General features: G+C 40.6%; 1 protein-coding gene across 3 annotated transcripts in view; it reads right to left on the bottom strand.

Moving 5' to 3' along the window:
- Positions 1 to 21,940, bottom strand: part of RIPOR1 (RHO family interacting cell polarization regulator 1) — a 1,634,668-nt gene that overhangs the window by 603,838 nt on the left and 1,008,890 nt on the right. The gene's annotated exons all lie outside the window — the stretch shown is intronic.

Below are 21,940 nucleotides of genomic sequence, written 5' to 3'. Positions count from 1 at the left end.
ACTACTCAATTGAGTGTCCCGGCGCTAGGCGTGCTGACTGATATCACTAAGCCTCAGTAACCACTGATCAGGATGTTGGAGCTGAAACAGTGACTTCCTAAATGCCAGGAGATCCGGCATCATCCTTAGTTCCAACAGCAATTTATTCCACAATTTCGCAGCTTGCACCTGGAAGGACCGACCCCCGATGCGAGCTCGCGAATATCTTGGAGTGCATGCCAATTTAAGTGCGGAAGACCTGAGAGTACGGTGGTGCTGATAGAATCGCATTCCCTTCACAATGTATCCAGCACCGCTACCGTGAAGAGCCTTAAAAGAAAGAACCAAGGTCTTAAACTGGATTCTCTTGCGAACAGGAAGCCAATGCAAGGATCTCAATTGTGTCGTCATGCGGACTCTGGAGCCAAGCATCAGTATTGCCCTGGCTGCTGCGTTCTGGACCACTTGCAGTCTAGTCAGTAAATACTCTGGTAGTCCCAGGTAGAGTGCATTGACATAGTCCAGCCTAGAAATAATTAAGGCTTGGACCACCGTTTTCCTGTCAGAGATGGACAATAGAGGTAGAAACTGCTTCAGCATCCTAATCATGCCGAAGCAGGTGCCGGACACCAACTGGATCTGTGGCTGCATAGAAAGACCTCATCCATCTTCACCCCCAGATTTTTCACTAATTTGATGGATGTGGTGGGAGGAAACATATCAGCGGGCCACCAGCTACACTAGACGTTGCCGGGGTGGTGTCCAAAAATATAAATAATAATAATTGAAGAACACTACATCACAATGCATCAACAGTCCACAAACCAGCTATCTCTCCTTCCACTCGTTGACTTTATGCTTTTCTTTCACCCAGTACAGCGCTCAGCTAGCTTGTGGCTAGGTTTGCACACAGGAAATCCTACAAATGCATGTTTATCCATCCCTTCTCTTCCCTTTTTCACTATGAGGCTGCCTTTAGCCATCATTGTGTAAGAGTACAAAAGTCCTTTTAGGCACCTGTGTTATGATGGGGTAGGACCTGACTTTCAGGCCAAAGCAGAGCAAGTCTTTACAATCAACAGTGTAATTATACTAATTTGGCAGCATGTTTACTTTTATCTTAATTTGCACTATGTGTACTTTTATCTTAATTTGCACTATCACCAACAACCAGGGAGAGGAGACAAGTGCCCCACCTAATAGCTCTAAAAGGAAATGTTACCTTTGTCCAAAATGCCGACACTAGTTCAAAGGTTCACATAAAACATCAAAAGGACTAGTCTGCTGGTCCTAGGGCACTCCACGAAAGTCCATGGAGGACGAGTAATTTGTCAATCTTTAAAGGTAATTGAATCTATATTAGTTCCTGCCTTATTGTATGGAGCAGTCCTTCTACTTGATGAATCTATCAATGACTTGGATACAATTTATATGAACATACTGAGATTTCTACTGAACTTTCATTTATCAATTCCTTACTGTAAATTGACTTTGGCACTAGCACATAACTGCAATATATTCAGCAATGATAAACTATTACTGCGACTGTGTGATTGCAAATAAAGGAAGACTCAATGAGATTTCTGATTTACAATGAATTAGCAACCCAGTGTGAACTGACCTTTGGGTTGAATTTGGCGAATGTAAATAGGATAATCATGGAAAACAATTTACCCTTATTATTCGATCAAATAAAATGTTCTCGTTATGAGCGCAAGAGGCTAAAAGACAACATTTATGGAGGAATGCCAGGGCAACTGATTTGTCAACATTACAAAATATAGGCATGCCCATTATATATATATATATATAGTTGTATTCTAGTGCAAAACAAGAATACCTAGATTATAATCTGGACTCTGGATGCAAATTTAAATATCTGAATTTTGTCTGATGTTGAGTCCGATGTATTGCTGACCCTCAAAGGTTTGTCACCTATGTAACTAAAAAGAGCAGTCGATTGAGCACATAATTTGTTTGTGCCGTTTTATTAGATTTGAGGGAGAAATACCTGATAAAATAATGTGTTACTATGAACAATAGATCTTTTAAGGAGGCTAGTTTGTATTGTTTTCCACAAAAGACTAAATTTATTAGGAAACTGAACACATTTTCAGATTTTGTTTATCCACATTTACGGGAACTGTAAATGGAATGCGGATTAGTTTTTTTATTTTATTTTAGTCATTATGATTTTCATAATTTATGTTTTTATTGTGTTTTCTTAATGTAATGAATATTTTCATACAGTAAACATTATTCATTCGTACTCTCACTACATTGTCCACAACTACATAATCAGGTAAACATGATGCTTTTTATCATGAAATCCTCTGTACATTTTATTACGTTTTTATCGACTTTTTACAAATATTCTTTTTAGACCATTTCAAATCTAAGTTTACATGTATTTGTTAATTTCAATTATATCTTTAAATAGCATTTAATCATTTATAGTCAGTGAGTGCACAAGATGAAGAAATGAAGTGGTATAAACACCCATATTTCACAGGGACCAATGAAATATGATAAATATCTCAGTTTCCTGTAAGCTATATGGATTTCTTTATCATAATGACAACTACTAAACCACTCTGCAGAGGTTTACAACTGTCAGGACAAGTATATTTAGGTGAAAATGGAGGACCATATTTAAAAAAGTATAATTAACATTTGTTTTAATTTTCACATAATGCAGAAGAGCTATCTAAATTATGTGCAAGAAAAGGAAAGTTATGCAGCTTATTCACCGGCAGTATCATTTCAATTCATTTGAATTAGAAGCAACATTTTGTTGAAATCTGCAAATTTTGAGGCAAATTACGTGGCATGTACACTATATCGAACACTCAAAAGCGATGGAAGAAATGTTTTCAAATTGTATACCAATGGCAATAGCTCGGTGGGATTCCAATCGATTGTTTTTTCCCCAGTATCCCACCTCACAGTAGACCAACCCATATGCAAATCAGACTTTGTCCTGCTCCAATCCAAAGAGGTATAATATATCCATAATTGTGTGTTAAATCTGAAGCCACAAAATCGCATAACTCTACCGGCCTTAATCATTGCCCACTGTTTTATGAATAATCCAGTCATGAAAGCTACACAAATCCTAAACATTTTAATATAGCCTTATAGCCCGCCGTAGGGGGCTATATCGGCTATTAAAGGCCCACTCCAGCGTTAAATGCCGAAGGCGAGGGACTTTAACAAGGGAGCAGGACTTTAAAATGCCGGTATAGCCCTGCTAAGGAGGGCTATAAGGCTATTAGAACATTCTGGCACTAGAGGGCAGAATATTCTAACAGAAAAAACAAAGGCCTCCCGAAGCTCGAGGGGATTTAAATCCAGTCGAGTTCCGAGAGGCCTTTGTAAAACATTGGAATGTTTCTGTACGGGCCTTTATCGGCCCGTAGAAGCAGGGAGCACTCCATTGTCTTCAATGGAGCTCCCAACATTCCAATGTTCTAATTCCAATTATTATCCATTGTTAGCTCACCTTGAAGAGACCATCTTCAACAATATTTTCCTTCTATAGACAGAAAGTGGTTTTCAACAAAGTTAATGGTGTGTTTTTCTACAATTAATTTCACATGTTTAATTATACAATTAAGTATTATTTTCTTGTTTTACTGCTTATCAGGCCCACAGCCTAGCTGTTCTCTCTCTAAATTCATACCATGTACTTTAGGTACATACCAGATTGGTTACTGGGTCACTTTTGTGAGCCCCTGTGTAATGTACTATAGGTACCCAGGGCATAGGTGCATCCATAGCCTACCAGGGGCTACAGCATGTATTGTGCCTCCCCTAGCTGGCCCTCTAAACTGACACCACAGGTCTGCAATTGCAATCTGGGTAAGGTGGTGTAATCACCCCTTACGTAGACATAGTATACCTATACACATCTATCTATCTATCTATCTATCTATCTATATATATATATATATATTTATATATATATATATATATTTTTATATATATATATATATATATATATATATATATATATATATATATATATATATATATATATATATATATATATAGATATAGTGTGATTCAGAGTGGTTGAGGATGCATACCTCTCTTCGGGCATTACGCCCCTGCTCTACACCTCGCTCTGCTGGAGGGACTGACAGTCTGAGGGGGCACAAGGAGTGACTTTGTTTAAGAAATAACCCGAATTAGCCCATCAAACCCTGCCGCTTATTTCCTCGCCTCCGACCCATTACACCATTTGGAACAGCAGTTACCCTTCCCCATTACACCGACCCGGATTGTGAGAACATGTTGCATTCTGGGAGTCGTGGTGCGCAGATACACAACGCGCCACAACAGGTGAGCGGAATCACATGGGGGAGGAGCGGAGTGGCGCCTACATCTACAAGCGGCAGACAGGCTTTTGGAGACATTTCGTCAGGTGCTGGGCGCTGAAGAAGGCCACTGTGCCGAAATGCATTCGCCGCCACCAGACGGCCATTTGTTTGAATAAAGCCCCTCCTTACACTTCCCCTCTGGGCTGCTGCATCTTTTCTTCTGAGGAGGAGGGACTTTCCTGCACATATCCAAGCGCACAGCCAGAGGCGCATTGCAGCAAGCCCCTGTCACAACCTGGGTCCGGACTTCACTGGCCAGCCTCACAGCTTTTTGTTCTTGTTTCCAGTAATGGACTGGTCCGGTACCCGTCCCCCTTGCAGTGTGATTCAGAGTGGTTGAGGATGCATACCTCTCTTCGGGCATTACGCCCCTGCTCTACACCTCGCTCTGCTGGAGGGACTGACAGTCTGAGGGGGCACAAAGAGTGACTTTGTTTAAGAAATAACCCGAATTAGCCCATCAAACCCTGCCGCTTATTTCCTCGCCTCCGACCCATTACACCATTTGGAACAGCAGTTACCCTTCCCCATTACACCGACCCGGATTGTGAGAACATGTTGCATTCTGGGAGTCGTGGTGCGCAGATACACAACGCGCCACAACAGGTGAGCGGAATCACATGGGGGAGGAGCGGAGTGGCGCCTACATCTACAAGCGGCAGGCAGGCTTTTCGAGACATTTCGTCAGGTGCTGGGCGCTGAAGAAGGCCACCAGACGGCCATTTGTTTGAATAAAGCCCCTCCTTACACTTCCCCTCTGGGCTGCTGCGTCTTTTCTTCTGAGGAGGAGGGACTTTCCTGCACATATCCAAGCGCACAGCCAGAGGCGCATTGCAGCAAGCCCCTGTCACAACCTGGGTCCGGACTTCACTGGCCAGCCTCACGGCTTTTTGTTCTTGTTTCCAGTAATGGACTGGTCCGGTACCCGTCCCCCTTGCAGTGTGATTCAGAGTGGTTGAGGATGCATACCTCTCTTCGGGCATTACACCCCTGCTCTACACCTCGCTCTGCTGGAGGGACTGACAGTCTGAGGGGGCACAAGGAGTGACTTTGTTTAAGAAATAACCCGAATTAGCCCATCAAACCCTGCCGCTTATTTCCTCGCCTCCGACCCATTACACCATTTGGAACAGCAGTTACCCTTCCCCATTACACCGACCCGGATTGTGAAAACATGTTGCATTCTGGGAGTCGTGGTGCGCAGATACACAACGCGCCACAACAGGTGAGCGGAATCACATGGGGGAGGAGCGGAGCCGCGCCTACATCTACAAGCGGCAGGCAGGCTTTTCGAGACATTTCGTCAGGTGCTGGGCGCTGAAGAAGGCCACTGTGCCGAAATGCATTCGCCGCCACCAGACGGCCATTAGTTTGAATAAAGCCCCTCCTTACACTTCCCCTCTGGGCTGCTGCGTCTTTTCTTCTTCTGAGGAGGGACTTGTATATATATATATATATATATATATATATATATATTCACTGAAAAAACCATAGGTTATAGACCATATATAGTTAGGAATTAGCATTTACAAAACCTTGAAAATTCACTGAAAAAACCATAGGTTATAGACCATATATAGTTAGGAATTAGCATTTACAAAACCTTATTTTACTCACACAAAACCATTGAAATTCCATATATAGTTAGTTGCACTAACTATATATCGCGCACCCGCAATCCACTGCTGATGATGTCACATATTACATCATTCATGACATGGTCAGTGACATCACTGATGACATCACTGATGACATCTCAAATGATATCACTGATGACATCACTGATGACATCTCATTTGACATCAATGATCACATCACTGATGATATCATTCATGTGACAATACAATGCATCTCCTCACACTTTAATATAACCTCTGTTACACCCAGTGTTAAATACAGAGTATAATTTTTGAAACCTTTGACACACCAATACTAGTTACTACATACGCACTCACTGATTCCTACGTCTACACACACATTCACTCATTCACCCATACAATCATTCATACATACAATCACTCATCTTTACAACACTATCATATGCACTCATACACCTATACAGACACTCACACTCTGCCACTCATCCATGGAGTTACTCACACACCTGGGGCCAGATGTAGGTAGGGTTTTACCGGTCGGTAACGGCCGAATTCGGCCGTTACCGACCGGTAAATGGAGTTTGACATGTAGGGGCAGATATTTACAGAATCGGTAAATTTACCGTTCGGTAAATTTACCGATTCTGTAAATTTACCGATCGGTATTTTTACCGATTCGGTAAATATGATATGTAGGTGGGACTCTTCTGAGTCCCACAAGCCTTAAAGAATCGGTATTTTACCATCAAATTCTATTTGATGGTAAAATACCGAATCGGGTGTGCATGCACATGTGTGCATGCACACCTGTGCCATATGACAGGCAGACCTGCCCTTAGGGCAGGTATGCCTGCCACATGGCACCCGAACCTTTTTTGGGGGTGCTAGAGGGTGTCAAAGTGACACCCCCTGCACCCTTGTCAAAATCGGTATTTACCGATTCGGTAAATACCGACCCGTAATGCCCCATTCATTCCTATGGGCTTCAAAGCCCATAGGAATGAATGGAGCATTACCGGTCGGTATTTACCGAATCGGTAAATACAGATATTTACCGATTCGGTAAATGGAACATCTGGATGTTCCTACATACCCCCCCTCCTTATTTACCGATTCTTAATTACCGAATCGGTAAAATTCGGTAATTAAGAATCGGTAAATAAGTTCTACCTACATCTGGCCTCTAGTCAGTCTTGTAAAGAATCAATCACACTTCCATTTTCTCATCTATACAGTTAAACATAGAAAACCTTACATTTTCAAACATATACTACACACACTTACTCTCTTATACAATCACTGATACAAGTACACATTGATCTGCACAGAGTCACACACCTCCCAGCCAGCCACACACACTCTCAGTCTCCCATACAAATACTTGGGCAATCAATCAATAACCCATATAGTTACTCATATAGCTACTGATCAACACATGCAGCAGTTTACAGAACAACAGACATAATGATGCACAAATTAAGACAGTTTAGTCACTAACCCATGCACTCAGTGAGACATATTTAATCACTCACTCATACAGTCAGTCATGCACCTACTAAATCCTTCATCCAGACACTTATACATCCACTCATTCTTCAATATGTAAGACATATTTAAACTTTACAGAAACATGAAATTACTGGATGTTGTGGCCGGGAGCCTGTCCAATGCCTGTGACCAAAATGAGAAACCTGGGTGTGATGTTTGACACCCAGCTTAGTTTTATGGGGCTGTTAAACCAATACCATCCCCTCCGCACAGTGGTAGCATCCCCACCAGCACCACTCTAGCCAACCTGTTCCCTAACAGGGTTACATGTCAGATTATTATAAATAAAAATGACCCCTGACATTTATATCGTGTTCTAGAGATTGCCCTATTATTATTATACCATTGGGCGGTAAATGCCTAAACAATATATTTACCGCCAGTCCTAGCAGAGCCGCATTAATATAACACCTCACCCTTGCATGTAAGTCACATGATTCCTAAATTCCATGCGTCAATAGCTCATAAAGCCGCTGGTATCATTCGTTGTTTAAAGGGTTAAATAGGACTATAAATCCCAGCATGCAATGAAAATAACCGACATGCCATGAGGCACTTCATTGTTTTGGGTTTCGCTGACCAGACCACTCTGCTGAGTCAAGCGTTAATACGTTTCTATGTGCAGACAAACGATTCCTAAAACAATGGAAACCGTGCCCAAGAACACCAAGAAATAAGCATTTGCAATGCAATAGGACTCGCATTTACGCGAGACCTATTGCATTGCAAACGTGAGTGGGGGCATGGAGGATTGCAGGCGGCCGGGGGGTCGAGGGGGGGGAGGCACAGACTGCGGGGGGACAAGTGTCACGGGAAGTAAATAATGCACACAATCTAAATAAAACATACTGTACAACACTCGAAGTAAAGGGGGAAGTAGCCGTGGAAGAATACTAATGACGACATGGCCATAATAAGGAGGGACTAACAAGCCTCATAATCAATCAGACGGCAACATATAAGACAGACAATGACAGGAGCCAATTAAAAACATGAGCGGAGAGTGGGCTGAGCTTCCACTCCATACTAGATAACTGCATGTCGCGCAAAGCGAGGAGTGCGTGCACGCTGCCGCTATAGGCTCGACCTAAATGGTAAGGAGGCACAAAGAGAGGGCGAGCCTCCCTATGAGACTAAAAATAAATGAAAGTCACAGGGGTGTAAAGGGTGGGTGCAGGTAGAGGGAAACAGAATAAGTGAGGTACAGAATAAAGGGAAATTTGTAATGGGTGTAGGAGAGTAGGGTATGCTTCCTATGGTTACCCCCACTTTTTGCTATAATTCTCTGGTTTTTCGACTTTAGTCTGGCTGTAGCCCTGCTAATTAGGCCCACAGCCTAGCTGTTCTCTCTCTAAATTGTTACCATTTACTTTAGGTACATACCAGATTGGGTATTGGGTCACCTTTGTGAGCACCTGTATAGCGTTCCATAGGTACCTAGGGCATAGGTGCATCCAAGGCCTACCAGGGGCTGCAGCATGTATTATGCCACCCCTGGCTGGCCCTCCAAACTGACACCACAGGTCTGCAAGTGCAACCTGGGTAAGGTGGTGTAATCACCCTTTACTTAGATATAGTATACCTATATCTATCTATCTATCTATCTATCTATCTATCTATCTATATATATATATATATATATATATATATATATATTACCTACTGGCGGTCGCCAGTAGGTAGTTATAGTTAGGACCTAGTTTCCATAGGAAATCCTCAACATTCTATTTGGATTAACTTTGGCCCTGGTGGATGAATCTTTGCGAATTTCTCAAAGAAGATAGCTCGGTCCGCTGCGCTCCTTCCCTGAAAGTTTGGGGGGGAATGGTGAAGTGGGGGCTGAGATAAAAGGGGGTCCCAAAACGTGTTTTCTCCATGTTATTTTCCATAGGACGTTTAGACACGGCTACAGGTCGAACGGCTGAATGGATTTATAAGAAATTTGGCAAAACTGTAGAGTCCGGCTCGCAGATTACGCTTTTTTTGGAATGGTGTAAATCTGTTCAGTAGTTGCTGAGAAAATTAAAGTTAAAGTCAATTATATATCTATAAGCGCACACTGGTGCGCGCACTCAAGCGGCTGCGCGCGAGCGGAATTTTTTTTTTTGTTGCTGCGTGACGTCTGTTAACGTTCGATTTGAAGGAAATCAGGAAGTGTTGACCGCCATTTTGTCACTGCGAGTAAATATATTGTCATTTCAAAGCGTTGGAACATGGAAAGGGGAGAAGGTAGAGATTGTTTTGCTGCGTAGGTTCTCTCAGGGTGTGCAGTAAGGCCCTTAAACGCGAAAATATATATATATATATATTTTTTTAAGTTGCGGGGTGCGCGCACTCAGGCACGCACACCTATTTACAAGTGTGAAAATGGAGATAAATCAGAAGTTTGAGTGCTTTGATATAAGGTGGCTCTGAAAAGAGCCCTTGTGTTAATTGAGTTTTTTCTGCATTTATAAGTAAGTACCGATGCAGAGTCTGATGTTGCAGAGGAAGATTCTGTTTCCCTCATCCGTGAAATGAACACCATCTGTCCTATAGATGTCTTGCATGTGGTAACGCAAGTAGTTGTGGTAAATAGAACCCATGCTATAATCTCTGAGGAAAGCAGAAACAGATTTATTAACATGTCTCCTTGCTTTCTCAATTTGTGCACAATGTTGATTGGACCAATTCCATTTCTGTCTTTGGTATATATTGGAATATACCAAGGCAGTTTGAGGAAAAAGTGTAATCAATTGTCGAAAGGTGTCTTTTAGAAGCATTTCCAGACCTACCCCAGTCAATGTGCCTAGATCGTTCCCACCACAGTGCACAATTATAAGGTCTGGTTCTGGGAGATGCATAAAAGTTTTCACCAATGGTATTAATTGGTGACATCTTAATCCTCTTTGCCCAATCCACGTTATCTGCACATTTGGTAAATCAAGGTTGGAAATTTGTCTGCTTGCTGCATATTTTCCACTCCAGTGAATATAGCTGTGTCCTAAAAGCCAAACCTTCATTTTCAAGGCAGATGCACTCGTACTCCGATGGGTTCTGGAAGTGGAATGGCAGTTAGAAGCTGAAAGTCAGGATAAAAAAATGGATGAAGCTTGGTGTGGTTGAAAAACGAAAAATGATTGGTTGATTCTAATACGTGAAGATTGAAGACTACGTTGCATGTTAATGTTATGTAAAAGAAAAAGTAGTATTGGGTGTGAAAAAAATGACATGTAACAGAGCTGTGGATAGGCAGGTGTTTCTGGAGGGAAAACAGTGTTGTTAGTTTGCTGTAGAACGTTGAGATATGAACTTTTGACCTGTGCCTTCAGCCAGGTGCAGAATGAGGTGTTACCATGGAAACAGCCAGAGATGGCAGTGGGTGATGGGTGACTTTTATGTGACATTGAAAATATTGTGAGGGACAACCAACTGAAATGTAAATTTGAATACAAAATTTTGCGGGAGGAAATATGATTGGCTGAAGAGACATATATGAGTCTGTATTGACTGGATATCTGTGCCATTGAATTTTGGTTGCAGTGATAGCAGCATAATTGAGACTTCCGTCAAACGAATATCTATTTTGTGACTGTCACTGTTGTACATCGTACAAAGCATTGGTAAAGGTAAGTCTGTAACTGTTTGTTTTGTCATGTACCGTAAAATATGGTTTACTCACAAACAATGATTGATTTTCCTCATAGTTTGAAACTAAACTCATTTTTGGCTGTCATAATGTGTTGTATTTCTAAAACTATTTTTAATTTAAATGTGAAATATGAAGTTTAAAATATGTTTAATATAAAGAGTAATTATTTGTGTGATTTTGAAGCCTTTATATATAATGAGAGAAGTTGTTTATGAAGTGAAAAAATGATATTAGCAGAGAGACAGATAATGCAGAGAGAGAGAGAAATGGTAAATTACATGTGATACCGTCGTGAAAAAATGTTAATGGTTAATGAATTCGTAAACTTTCTGTCACACGACAAAATTAGAGTGCGGTTTCTGGACGCGGCCTGCATTGGTGGGTGTAGGGTGAGAGGGGCAGGTGGTTGAGTGAAATAAAATGAAAAGTTGGTATATTACATGTGATACCGTGTTGAAAAAGTGGTAATGTTTAATGAATTCTTAAAGTTTGTGTCAGACGACAAAATTATAGTGCGGTTTGTGGCCGCGGCCTGCGATGGTGGGCGTAGGGTGAGAAGGGCAGGTGGTCGAGTAAAATAAAATGAAAAGTTGGTACATTACATGTGATATCGTCTTGAAAAAGTGGTAATGCTTAATGAATTCTTAAACTTTCTGACAGACGACAAAATTACATTGTAGTTTGTGGCCGCGGCTTGCACTGCTAGGGTGAGAGGGGGAGGTGGTCGAGTAAAATAAAATGAAAAGTTCTGACCATGAGGTTGTATACAGATTTGTGCAGTAAATGTGTTCGTAAATTGAGGTACCAAACGGAGTATAAAAATATCTCTCTCACTCCTGCTGTTTGACTGCATCTTCATCTCCCTTCTGTTTTCCGTCTCCGTTGCCCTGTGTTATCTTATTGTGTGTGTGTCTGTCTGTGTCTGCCTTCAGTCCGGGTTGAGGAACTTTGCTGTGGAGGCACACACAGATAGTCTCATCAAAGTAGTTGGAACGTTTTAAAAAACTATTTATATAATTGAAATGCTTTTTTGAAGCGCTAGTGAATGTTTTCTTTTACAATTACCGCTCGGTTGTTTCCATAGAGCAGAGGGTATGTTGTATTTCACTACTTAGTGCCTCTGCATCTGCACTCTGTTCTCTGGTGGCTGGCGGAGAAGTGTTTGTTATTGTGGAGATTAAAGCGGGATAAGGAGTGAAATACGACATAGCGTCTGGTCTGTAGAAGCGTGGGAGCAGTGATTAACACTGAGAGAAGCGGAACTGCGGTAGTGCTTGGTAAGAGTAATAAATTATTTTTTTACAGAGGTACAACTGTCTGCATGGTGCGCGACCTACTAAGAAAGGGTTCTCGGGCTGTTATAGGCCTGTGGGTTCTAGTATGAGTAAATCAGGTCGACAAAAGAAAATATTAAGTTAGTACAGCTGAAGTTACGTGGAACACATGAATACTGTTTCAATATACAATCATTTTAGTTGAGATTATGGATTAAAAGAGAGAACGTGTATATTTGAAATGTTTATTCAGAAATGCACTGTTTTCAAGGCAAGTTTCTTATCTAATACGAGTACAGACATTGCAAAAAACAAAGTAATCGGTATAGCCACTAGTACATAAAATACAAACGGTATAGTTGATGAAAAATGAATATGGTTTAGCAAAATTAATTATACACTCTTATGAGGAAGTATATTGGGGCAGATTTATGAAGGCCTTGCGCCGCCGGTGCGTTACTTTTAACATGGGAAAAAGTGACACACCGGCGGCGCAAGGCCTTCATAAATAAGGCTCATTATATGTTAATAAATGGAAGAAGGTCTCTGGCCTTTCAGTTTAGGAACGATACATGAAAATGCTAGTGGTTAGACAATATGTCTTTATCAATGAGCTCTCTGCATGCGAAGCACTATCACGTTTCTGTTATGCTATTGTGTAAGGGAAAAAAAACGCGCCAAAACCGACAAAATGGCGAGAGGTGCATGTATGTAATGTGTTGGATCATTTGCAAATCAGTGTTGAGAAGAACTACTGTATTGAGATATCTTTTTTTTTTTCACAAAACCTTTATTGTTACGTAAGACAGTTACAGTCACGGGCCTACAAACCATCACGGTCGGCCATCAAGACAGAGGCGGTCAAATCAAATCAATTAAGCCATAAAAATGTAGAAATCCGCCTCCCAAATGGTCTGTTGTAACTCAGGAGAGTGCTCGTATCACATTGATAACAGGATTAAAGAAGGTTTCTTTTAAAATTAAAGAAAGAGCAGGATCCGATGCCTTACAATTAAGCCAAAACAGGTCAAGGGATGTTCATAGAACAGGACATGCACAGTCAGGACTATTGTAGGTAAGATATTAGCACTGGTGTATATAATCAGGATAAACAATAAACAGTACATTTAGCCCACCGAATCACTGTATGCCCGCTGTAACAGAAAGCACTGGAGAAACATCGACCCTTATTATCTAAATTAGCAAAGCACACGGAGAGTTACCTCAACTCGGATCCCAGGAAAGAGAGGAAAAGAAGAAAGTTACAGAAAAGCAAATACGACACAAATAAAAAGGCCATAGTAACAAAAAGGGGACATAAACAATAATACCCCTCCCCCAACCCCCCACCCTGCACCCCTGCATACGGCTACGGCCCACCCCCCTAGCAGCGTGCCTATCGCCCAGTGTCAAAAACCCGAAATATAGAAGGAAGAAAAATGGAGAGAAAAGACAATAATCTACACAAAAACAGAAGAAAAAGGGAAAGAAGAAAAGTTAACGAAAACCCCCCACGATAGGGAAAGGAAGAAAACATTGGAGGGTCCCCAGGACGGGCCCCCGGCCCCCCCCTCCCCACCGCCACGTAGCAGTTCTATTACGCCAGAAGTATTAACAGAGCCTCAAGATACCAACATAAACAGGATAACAGTCGCCGCTCAGCTTCTCAATTCACGCAGCTATGATGAAAGTCCCCCTGTGTATCACCAGCAGAAATCAGAGTACCATTATTCACGTAAATCCACACAGCCCTAATCATAAACCTATCCCAGTCCATGTGGTGCAGGGTCGGGCAATCAAAGTACCGGAGTAAACAAACAGGCCAGTCCAAAAGAAGCTGGAGATCTTGCAATTCACCAGTATACGACACACTCGAAAGCCATCTACCGCCACTTGGTCGTTCACGATTCTGAGAACAAAGGTAAGTGCAAAAAGAATAGTCATGACGCGGTTTCTGGGTCTCATGATGAAGCCAGCCATCGGAAAAAGAGCGTGAAAGGGAAAACGGTAAACACACATCCGATGGTGTCTCCAAAGAAACCATGCACCCATGGAACCAGGTGTTTCTGTGTCGATCCACTTGGAACGAACCGGGAGCCCTCCAAGTACAAGCCCTCCCTCTCAGCCATCGATAGAGTCATCTCCGCACCCCACAGCAAAGTCTACACGGAAAACTGTAGAAGGGGCCACACACACAAAGTCTCATAAGGATAGTACCAGCATCGGGCTTTCTTTCCATTCCACATATACCGGGGTGTCCCAGTATCGATCTATTCCAGATTTCGTCCTTCCAACACACAGGGGGTATCCGGTCCCAACCCCTCGATCCTCAGTGCAGACTGCCACCGCCATGGTCAGGTATGTCCTATCGAGGCGCTACCTCCAAAAGGGACTCCCAGCATGAACGCCGCCCAAACGAACACCAGTGCCACCAGCCCTTGACATAGAGAGGAGCATAGTACCACCGCGTCCTCCACGCTGCACACAATATGGTCGCCATTTCCACTTCCCCACTGATGGTCGCATATGAGCTCCTCCCCAAAACCAAAAAGTACCGCAGCAGCTTTGTGCCTCAAGTGGCCACGATCACCTGGAGTGCGGGATGGAAACAGCTGCACGCGGGCAAACCAGGGTTCCGTTTGGGAACAAAGAACGGCGTCTAGGCCGCCATTGCATCAATCAGCAGCCGGGGCGGGGGGGAGCATGATCGGCATATAGGGGTAGCGTGGTTCGCGTTCACCAGGCTCCATGGATCTAGTGCTGGATGCACACTCTCGGGGATGGGCTGACCTCCAAAGCGGTAGACCGGCACCTTCCGGGTCTGTAAGGCCGTTGTTGTTGCACTCGCAGGCGGCAGCAGCATCACGCGGGGTCCCGGCTTCAGGTCTCGTGCAGGCCGCGAAATACGCAGGGTCATATCTCCGTCTTCAGGGCTCGAAAAACCCTCGGAGTCGGACACAGCAACTCAGCACCCCTTCCGACGTCCGGGAGCACCGTCGCAGCGCAGGATAGCCGACAGGATCAGGCGGCGGGGGAGGAAGGTCGACAGAGCCGGGAGCCCGGGCGACCATCTTGGTCGCCGGTCTGGCTCCCTGAGATATCTTTTGAAGGTTGCAGTATTGCATTTGAAGTACAGTACGAAAAACAATGGAAATATTATTGAAAGAACATATTTTTTATGTATTAAAAAATATTTTAGTTTATGGAAAATTAAAGGAGCAGAGGTGTGTGAGGCGGAAATAAGCAGTTCAAATGCGAAATGGCGTTTACAGTTATAAAAAACTCATTCTATATTTACACATTAATTAGGGCACATGTAGCATATATTACCGAGTTTTGCTTCGAGTACGTTTGAAAGAACATAAGATAAGATATACAATAGAATTGTTGAGATTAGACTTTAATAAAAAATAAAGTTCAAAATCGAGTAGCTGAAGAAAAAAAATGTAGTCCACAGAAAAGATCAAAATTTAACCAGCAGGAAATCATAATGTCCACTGTTAGTAAAGCCAATAGGTCTGTTCATGTTAAGAAAATATCCAAGAAAACGTGAAAAAGATAGGGAGGCAAAACGAAATGTGGACGTCAATGGCTTGTATAACAGTCATCCAAGTATTGTATAGGCGAAGTAGGCAGCAACTGCTTCTAACAGGAAGTCACTGTTATGATCCGAAAACATGTCAGCCATCCAATTGAAAAGAGGAAAGCAGCATTCATGATCTGTTATTATCGGAGCCTCTAGTACCATCAGAGGACAGCTCGGTGGGTTTTCAATGTAGCTGTCTGTCAGGAAATCTTGCGCCGCTGCGAATATATTCCAATGACCTAGAACTCCTTGTATCGCTGCAAAGGCCATAATCCCTCCGTTGCAACATAGCTGTTCATGATCAATTAACGGATTCATGAGATGATTGTAATTCACTTCAGGAGGTACCAAGTTGCAGAGACATAAGTCCAGGGCCCACATGAAATCACAGCTCAGGCAATGAAATACAGGCTGTACACAGGTGAAATAGGAATATCGAAATGATAATCGATATGAAGTATTCAGAGTCGAGAGTGCTAAGATGCCGTAGTAGTCAAGCATCTTCTGGCGAAATAGTTCTAAGTGTTCTGGCTTGTTTGCGAAGACAGGAGGGACATGCATTTTGAAATAAACGAGATGGGAACACAAACGTCGCAGCACTGGCAGTTCAACAGGAAGTCCACAGAAATAGGTCGCAGAGCATGGAGTGAAGAGTAGCAGAATGACTTGATATAATTTTTGGCAGTCCGGTCACTAAACCATTGCTTAGTAGTTATAAAAAAAATAGCCTGTCTTGAAGTGGAGGATGCGTTTAAAATTGAGGGAGTCACCTCAGTAAATTGTAAAGGAAGGCCACTCTTTTATAAGGAATGGTGTTGTCTGTGAATATTAGCTAAGTGAAAGATATGTTCGCGAACAGATGCTACGCTAACTTCTTTTTGTGACAATAAGGCTGTTGTTCATGTCTTGTGATTCAAGGCCGGAATTCGCTGCCAGATGGAAACATCAAGGTTCAAATGCGTGGGGTAGATAAACTACATTCTTAAAGGGAAGCAAATGCAGAGTGATTTTTACCGCGTAAGCTTTGTCGTTTAAAAAGTCCTAGTGATTTTCATTATATGTAAAAAATAATATCACTGATGAAGAATGAAAAAAAATCGTTATAATAATAGGCACTGGTGTATTTTTGGAAAGATGTGCAACATTACAGGGATTCCACTTAAATAAGTCATGTAATTGAAAGTGCCTGCATGTGGACGACTAAATACATGTTTAGGCGTTTAATATGCAGCTTTGAAAAAAAAAGTGTGTATGGTTTAAAAATGAAATGTAAAGGTTTAAAGCAGGAGTTTCCAAAGCGGTCGTGGAGGGCCAGATGTATGGTAGATTAAAAAAATTACTACATGTTTTTCAATTGAGTTATCTAAAAAATATGTTTCATTATCTACTGTGTAGTTTTTCAGCATGTTGCTTATTGTTTGAGTTTTACTATTGCTGTGTCTTATACATTTTCAAGGGGCGGATCTAGGGTCATGGTGGCCGTGGGCAGGGAGCGTAGGTAGGGGGCCCTGTAACAGGGGGTCCGGGCGGGGCGGAGTGCGGAGCCCAGTGAAGAGGGGGGGGTCAGGGTGTTTGGAAGTGGAACAGAGCCAGAGGACGCGTAATTCTTGGCATGGGCCATCACAGAAACATGTATCTATTGTTAGAGAATTATTATATTAAGGATATATATTGGCATGGTGGCCCCTGGGGTTTGGTGATCCAGTGCAGGTGTACAGCTTGCATATGCCTAAGGCCAGCTCTGCATTTTCTGTGTATGCAGTTGTTGTCCGTTACATGGGTTTTTACAAAACGTGTGTGTGGTGAAAATGAAATGTAAAGGTTTAAAGCAGGAGTTTCCAAAGCGGTCCTGGAGGGCCAGATGCATGGCAGATTAAAAAAATTACTACATGTTTTTCAATGGGGTTATCTTAAACATATGTTTCTTTATCTAATGTGCAGTTTTTCTGCATGTTGCCTATTCTTTGATTTTTACTGTTGCTGTGTCTTATACATTTTCCAGGGGCGGGTATAGGGTCATGGCAGCCCTGGGCAGGGAGCGTAGGTAGGGGGCTCTGTAACAGGGGGTTTGGGCGGGGCGGAGCGTGCAGCCCACTGAATAGGGGGGGGTGGATCAAGGTGTTTGGAAGTGGAACAGAGCCAGAGCACACCAAATTCCTGCCATGGGCCGCTACGCAAATATGTATGCATCCTTAGAGGATTATTATATTAAGGATATATATTAATATGGTGGCTCCTGGGGTTTGGTGGTCCTGTGCAGGTGTACTGCTTGCATATGCCCAAGGTTGGCCCTGTATTTTCTGTCTATGCACTTGTTCTCCGTCACATGGGCTTTTAGTTATGAAGGCCTTGTGTCGCTGGTGCATCAGTTTTAACATGGGAAAAAGTGACATATCTGTGGCGCAATGGTTTCATAAATGAGACATTTTGTATCTTATTGTAATGATAGAGAATCTTGGGGAATTTATCTGTTATGCTTGTTCTTTGCTATAATGGCTCTATGTTGTGTAAGAAATAAGTCTGTAAGAAGTTAATTAAATTTTATTATTTTCTTTTTTACAGTGTTTGGTGGTGAAAAGCAACAACCTGCCTTCTGAATTACACAATTTGAGAAATTATATTCTTTTTTTCAGGTGAGTTGGTATTTTTGCATAGGCAATTTTTTTGGGTGCACATGAAAATAATGAAGAAGATTTTTTTAAATGTTTGTAAAATTTCATTTTGAAATATGATTTTATTTTGAATTATTCACATGGGTTGTATCTGCTTATACTAGATATGTATTTTGAGATATTCTCCACTGACAGTTGAAATTATCTTTTAATGGGCTTGGTGCATGTGTTGTTTTTGATGGAGTTCAGATTTATGGATCATTGGGGTATAATTCTTTCATGTTTCCATTACTTAAATCTTGTGAAGTGCTCATGATTTTTGAAATCTTGTTGCATTATGTTTGGCAGTCTTTCTCCTTTATTTACAGAGAGGTATTATGATATGGTTCTAGGTGTGATGGGTATCTTTCCTGCATATCTGTGATTATACTATGTATAGGTATTGTTTCACATATTCATGCAGAGGTTTATTATGAGGTTGTTCTTCATGCTTAGTATGACATTTTGTATATGCTATGACATTTACATGGTGAGTATGCTGTTGAAACATAAAAGGAACTGTCTCTGTGGAAAGTAGTAATCTGTTACGTGAATGCTATGGTTTGTATAGTGTGAGCCTTCTCTTCAGAGTGCATATAGTTTACATATCTCTTTGTACTGGTGAACTGAAAAAATGGGTCTCTAAAAATTAATTCTACAGTTAATCAATATTTGTGATATCTAGAAAATCTAAAAAGAAATTTTACCGTAAAATGTCTTTTAAGAACAGTAATTATTTAATGGAAAAAAAAGATCAGTGTTAATGTTTAGGGTTATATTGCCAATTTCTTTTAAAAACAAGCGGAACGTGGTATCTTAATATATATATACAGTTAATAAGTTAGAAATTATAAAAATATATGTAGTTTAAAAATTAGTAAAGGTACTTTTAAGTTATACATTTATGAAAAAAGATATAATTTAGTCTGTATATTTTTTTAAAAGGATACAGAAGAATAAACTGAGTCTAGTTATGGAGAATTCCTCAGAAGAGAAACACATTCATTTTGAAATCATTAACGAAGTGATGGAGGAAATTTTAGATGCAGTCTTTGAAGAGGAAATAGATGAAAATAATGATTTTATGGACATGTCTTTAGACTCAGCTTACTTAGAGATGGTAGAAGGAGATGAGGACTTTGAACTTGAAGAAGTTACTGATGATATAATGCTGGAAGTTCTACTAGATTATGAACTTTTCAATGAATAAAAAAAATGTTGATAGTAAAACATTCTTGAAGACCGTTTTCTTGTCCTATTCATCGATGATGTGCTTTATGAGAGTGATAAGACATGTTCTCATGAAGTGTAAAAGAGATTGTAGTAAAAAAGGTTAAAACATCTACGATGACCCATAGTTCTTGAAAAAAGTGTACTGTTTGTATGCTTTAAAAATTAGAATAAAAAACTGTCTATAATGTTAAAACAGATATGGAGTGTGATAAAATTAAGAACCAACATTTACTACAGGATTTCCTACTCTGTTCAGAGACTTTCTGTTATTTTCTTTATTCTACTTAGAAAATGAATCTGTGGTTTAAATTTGTACGTTATATGCTAGTAGTCAACTATAATATTTGTTATGTTTGTGTTTTACAGATTGAGAATTTCATCAAAATCTTAAATTAAGATGCCGACCAGAACTGAAAAAAGAAAGCTCTATAAACGGACTTACAATTTGAAGAAGAAAGGAATTGAAGAAGTATCAAAAGAACATAGGACGGATAAAAAGAAGAGTGCTTCTGGTAAGCAAACCAAAAAGTTTTTGAGAGCAATATGTGGAAGGAAAAATGTTAGTATTGAAGTCCACAAGGAAAAAAGTATACCAGTATCGAGAAGGAGACATGGAACCAAAGATAAAAATGTTTCTGGAATCAGCAGACAGGAAAATCTGTACAGTAAAACTCGGATGAATCAATTTAGCCAAATCAGGAAGCGTATGTTTTACAACAGAGTAGTTTCAAATTTATTACAAAAGGAGAAAGTTTCTAAAAGAAGATCTGCTTTTCTTAAGAAGAAACAATATATAGAGGGTATTGTTGAGCGCGCGTTTGAGACAAAAAGAAAATTATTTATTTTAGTACTTAATAGAATAAATACGGTACGCTAAATAAGGCAATACGAGTTTTAAAAGCTAAAAGTAAATGGAAGAGACACATAAATAGGAGTAATTTTTGTGAAGTGTTTTCTGGGAAGTGGATGCATACTTCAACTTCTGAACCATTTTTTAATGAAGAGAGTTACTTTCAAAGTAACGATTTGTTGCATGCAGTTGACACCAGTAGTCGAGGATATGAGGTGAAGGAGGGATGTGTAATTGAGAAAGAGAAGATTGTGGTTAGAAATGCAGAAGAGGTGATGGCTGGAGAAGTTTCAGGGGGACGTCCTAATGTTCCTGTTTACAGTTGGAATTGTAGTAGCATTTGTACTGTACGACAGGATTCAATTGATTTCTTTCGCAATTTCTTACGTAAGTACACTAAAGAAAGTCTTAGAAAAAAATTGTTATGTTGCAAGAATTAGATCATTGCAGAGTGCGAGAAAAAATAGGTCTGCAAGGTCATTCTCTGGCTTGTCTTTCTAAAAAAAATATGCCAGAGTGTATTTCATCACTTCAGGATGTTAGCAGTGCATCATACTAAAATGAGAAAATTAGTGAGAAAGTTGTATTATGCAAAAAGTCCAGCACTTAAACTTAAACAGTTAAATAGTGCTCTTTTGCATGGATGTGAATTAGATGTTAAGAAGATTTGTGCAGAAATTGAGGTAAGTTGTTTTGGTCCAGAGGAAGATAATGCAGAAACTGATATAATTATAGAAGGAAATGTGTTAGAAAATGTTGGACATGTTAATATTGAAAATTTTGAACAGGAAATAATAAAGTTTAAGGTAATTGCAGGTGAGAAACCAAATTTTTCTTGTGTCTGTTGTCGACGCATTCATTACAAAAGTCAAACTAGGTTAGTTGATTTATATTTAAAAAGTGAAGATGAAAGTAATGGTCAATGGAAAGATTTTGCAACTTATTTGTTGGTGGAAAATTATTTTGATTTGGGTTTTGAGCAACGTATTTGTAAATATTGTTATAATAAATTAAATGAAAATAAAAGAGCCTTCTCTTCAGAGTGCATATAGTTTACATATCTCTTTGTACTGGTGAACTGAAAAAATGGGTCTCTAAAAATTAATTCTACAGTTAATCAATATTTGTGATATCTAGAAAATCTAAAAAGAAATTTTACCGTAAAATGTCTTTTAAGAACAGTAATTATTTAATGGAAAAAAAAGATC

Source organism: Lissotriton helveticus, chromosome 12 (assembly GCF_964261635.1).
Source record: "Lissotriton helveticus chromosome 12, aLisHel1.1, whole genome shotgun sequence".
Classification (NCBI taxonomy): Eukaryota; Metazoa; Chordata; class Amphibia; order Caudata; family Salamandridae; genus Lissotriton; species Lissotriton helveticus.
The sequence above is the reverse complement of the archived record's forward strand: the minus strand, read 5'-3'. Positions and strand labels throughout refer to the sequence as shown.